Source organism: Myodes glareolus, chromosome 12 (assembly GCF_982192425.1).
Source record: "Myodes glareolus chromosome 12, mMyoGla1.1, whole genome shotgun sequence".
NCBI classification, from domain to species: domain Eukaryota; kingdom Metazoa; phylum Chordata; class Mammalia; order Rodentia; family Cricetidae; genus Myodes; species Myodes glareolus.
In genome coordinates, this window is record NC_142037.1 from 55,794,083 (window position 1) to 55,798,695 (window position 4,613).

Here is a 4,613-nt window from a genome sequence, read left to right on the forward strand (position 1 = left end):
TCTAGTAATAATGGATATATATCCTGCACTGGCCTTCTCCTCTGACGAGACAGGGCTTCGAAAGCAGGGAGTTTGAAACCAACCCAGCCACACAATATTTTGGCCTACAGTCTGTCCTGCCTATAGGATGTGCTCAAGCAAAGGTAGACCAGAGATTGATGGGGTGGCCAACCAATGACTGGTTGAGCCTTAAACCTATGCCAGAAAAGCAAGCCCACCACTGACACTGTCTGGTGCATCATTACCCACAGGCTAGATGACACATAGACCTAGGATAGAACCAAACATTTTCATTGTTTATTCAGAAAAGCAGTATGTGAAAGAAAACTAGTAAAGAAAGTACTAAGAGAGATGTGGATAGAGCAAGGGAGATTTATTTTAATTTTGGTTTAAAATTTAAAGTTACTTTAAAAAACAGGTGATTTATTTTTACTTTAAGGCTTCCTGTTTGTCACTAAAAATATGTTCTCAATACTAAGTAATGTCTTTTTATAAAGATGGCAGAAATTATTTACTTCTTTCCATTAATCTTATTGTCAATCAATATTTATATAAAATCCAGAAGTAACAGGACTTACAATAACAATAACAACTCAATTGATAATTAAAGTCCAATTACACAGGCATTGCTTGACAATGTATGTGGTGTCACCAAGGGTACAACAAAGAATGGTTAGTATGATTTACATGAGCACACAACTTAGAAGTCTAAGCTTAACTAAAGGATGTCCTAATGGATGTGAACCAACAGATGGCTACAGAGCACATCCAAATTCTACAGAGTCCAACCTTTTAAGAATTTATATGAGGGCTAAAAATTCATGATATTGTTACAGAAACAGTATTTCACAGGAAGAAATAAAATACTATGGAAGTTTAATCTGCAAATATCAAATGTATGACATTTACTTTTCACAGACAAAACTACACAAGTCCCTTTAGTGCAGTTAGCAATTCAGGAGAGATTTGCCAAAGATCACTTACTCTAGAATGTTTCTCCATTTATTACAATGTATGGAAAGATAGATATATGTTTGCCAACTGAGTAAGAATGGAACCACAGCAACATAGGCAAATATATCCCGTGATGTATTGTATGTCAAATAATAAATATAAAACATTCACTAGGGGAGATAGTACAATTATTTGTGTTTGTATCCACTGAGGTTTATGTATCCAAAACCCTGAGATCTTGTAATACCATGAATACATTATCAAGGAAGTAAAAACTATGAAATCTACAGTACTATTAAAAATTAGTATAAATGCCTGAAAATCTCATAACATTCTCTAACTTAGCAGGATAAAGTGGTGATGATTGTCTTGCCTAGATATCAAAAGAAGGTGGAAGATAAAATTCATGTATATTAGTATTGATCTCACAGGCATGAAAATAACAGAGAAACATTAGAAACACTGATGTACTCATGAATTCTACAATATGTGAGTCAATCTCATGAGTGTAACATGTATCAATAATAATAATAATAATATAATCAGTTATCTTTTATGCTCTAAAATCTAAAATTTGTAGTAATATCTATTCTAAATAACAACAAAAGGATCAATAAAGTGCTGCTGTTAGATGCTGTCAAGAATTTAAGAAAGAAAACATTCTAACATTAGGGAAACACTTAATAAACAGAAGTAATGATTCATTGTTCACCCTAAGTGGTAACTTAATACCCCAAAGACTGAAATGCATAGTGTGCACACATGCATACATAGGCACATGTATACACACACACACACACACATACACACACACACACACATACACACACACACACTGTAACACACTCTGCACCAATAAGCTGATCCTGATCCTTATATAAATTATAGTACTTAAAGAAATGACACCACATTTTATATAAAAATGGTGAGTGAATTTAATTAGCTGGATTATTTCCTAGTGTAGCCTGAACAAAGTGCTTTCTCCTCATGTATACTTTTGACTAAATTGATTGCTTTTCCAATAGATTTCTAATGGAATTGCCCAATACATGTCTCCTGCATTGTAAAAGGAAAAAAATAGGTTAGTAACAGTAACATCAGAATGTTGAAATCTATGCTTTTCGTTGGTCAGTTTCTCCTTTCCTCCAAAGGCTTAATACCATGTTAGCAACTTTTGCTATTTATTTGGGTCACCCTTTAATTTTAGAGAGTGTGGTCAACAAAGTCTAGCTTTACAATATTCTACATTGTGCTCATTCTGTGTGGGCTGCCATAAATTCTATAGCTACTTAAGAATGAAATATTAGGTGCTGTCTTTTAATACCTCCCACTGTGCCAAGGTTTAGTTCAACTCAATAGTTGTCAGAACTATGATATGGATCTGTTCCACTGGGCACTCTAAGAGTAGGTAGACTTGTAATCTAGAGCTTTTAGCTTATCACTTTGTAAGTGTATTAAAATTATTTTTCCCTCAATAAAATAAATAGTCTCCAGAAACAAAGTAAGCTTTTAAAGTGTTATTAAGCAATCTTAGAGACAGACATAATTTTTTCTTTCTGTTACATGAAATATTTTAAATGATCAATTTAACATTTGCATTCATAGTTCTACAAGTTTTATTATTTGTGTACTATCAAAACTAGGATAGAAAATTGTCAGTCACTAAATTCTCCTTTTCTTTATTTTTCTTAGTACTCTTGATACACAATCGGTAACTACCGATTTGCTCTCTCTTTTTCTCTCTCTCTCCAAATTTTTTTCTATGAGGATCCTAGAATACAAATTACAAAGAACATAATATTCGGAAGCTGTATTTCACTCCAATAATGTATTTTGTATTAACTTATGGTTTTGTATGAATCTATAGCTCATTTAACTTTATTAAACATTTCCACTGTAAGACCCAACCACAATTTTTTCATGAATTGAGCACTTAAGTAGCATGCAGAGTGTGTTGTACAGTTATAGATAGAATGTTGTACACTGTGTACAAATGCTTGTGTTGATATTAGTTCTCAATTACTATTAAATACACCCATATAGCATTCATTACTAATGTGATAAATACAAGATACATAAATTATTTTTCAAAATACTTTTTTAACCTGCCTGCCCACTGTCAGACATGGTCTTGAGTAGTTGACATGCTAATGCCAATCACCACATCTCTTCAATACAGAAGGACTTGTGTACTTTATCATTTATACCCATAGAACTAATATTTCTTTTTTTTGTTTGTTTTTGTTTTTGTTTATAAAGCAAGTTTATTTCCGCAGAGGAGGTGTCTTATGTTTATGTCCAGGGAGGAAGCAGAAAGAAACTCCCCCTCTCAGAACCGGGTCCCTGAGTCCTCAGCAGCAGTTATGTGTTCCACCATCTTTACTGGGGACCAAAGATGTTGGGATCATGAAGAGTCAAACTAGTCACCAGTTGTTCAAAGTTACCCAGGCTCCAAGGTGGACATGACAGATTTTCAGGGCCAAGAGACCTGCTGTTAGAGGGGGGCTGATTGAAGGTGAGCAAGAGATCAGTCTGGTACTGGGGCAGCCGAAGCAAGGCCTGATGTAGTGTGACATCCTTTGCTACCTGCTGGTTTTCTTTAGCTACCTGCTGCTTGCCAGAAAGGAACCAGGCATCTTGACAGCTGCCCCTCAGGGATAAGTTCTCCAAACAGAGAGGCTGCACAGATAACACGTGCACGGCCCTAGCCCCCTGCACCCCGCCAACGTCCTCAAAATGGTACCACGCAGCCGCTTCGCCCCGCACGTGGGCCTGCAGCTCCAGAAGTTCCACGATCAGACTCTGGTCGGTCACGGGATGGCAGAAAACTTCTTGGTTGTCCGGGACCGGTCGGAGGTCGCTCACATCAATGGCCCCAGGCGGGAGGATGGCAGAGAAGGCGCCTCCGAACAGTGGACAGTTTCTGGTGGGCTCCATAGATCTGGGACTCGAGTCTGGACATTAGCGAGGTTTTAAAGAAACCTATATGGGCCTTTGAGGCATCTCTTCCTCTGGGGTTCCGGAGCAGCCACCGCCTCCTCCGGGCCTACTAAGCTCTTCTAGAACTAATATTTCAATACTAGTCTTCCAACATCAGTTAGTGTTGTCAATTAATATATAAAAACATCTAGACTATTCAACTTCTCTTAAAGTATATTTTGTTAGAGATAACAAAGCTAATATAAACTTGAAGAAAAATTATAATAAATGTTCCAAAATATCATTTGATGAAAAGTGCTTCTTATTTTTCTTTCTTGATGGGCTATTAGAAAATAAATTGATTTATTCAATACTCTCTTATCATTCAATAGAGTACATATTATTTTCTTCCGAAGAAAAATATCACTACCAGTGTAGTTAAGATTACAATGTCACTAATTTTTCTAAAGTCTGCTCTTCAAGTTTAAATCCTGTCTGGTAGGCAATGGTAGCAATTTAATGTAGTCATGATATGATAATCTTCTTCATCTTCTGCAAATACATAAGGGAGCCAAATAATCAGTGTTATATGGTGGAAGATGATAAATGATTAAAATAAGTTGTCCTCTGCCCTTTGTACATGAATGCTGACAAGCATGTTCACACACACACACACACACATGCACACACACACACTAATAATTTTAAATAGGTGAGCATTAGATCTCATGTCTGTCATC

General features: G+C 36.1%; 1 pseudogene; it reads right to left on the reverse strand.

Annotated features, from left to right (window-relative positions):
- Nucleotides 1–3,190: 3,190 nt before the first annotated feature.
- On the reverse strand, nt 3,191–4,007 carry LOC148120269 (ran guanine nucleotide release factor pseudogene; annotated as a pseudogene).
- Nucleotides 4,008–4,613: the final 606 nt, after the last annotated feature.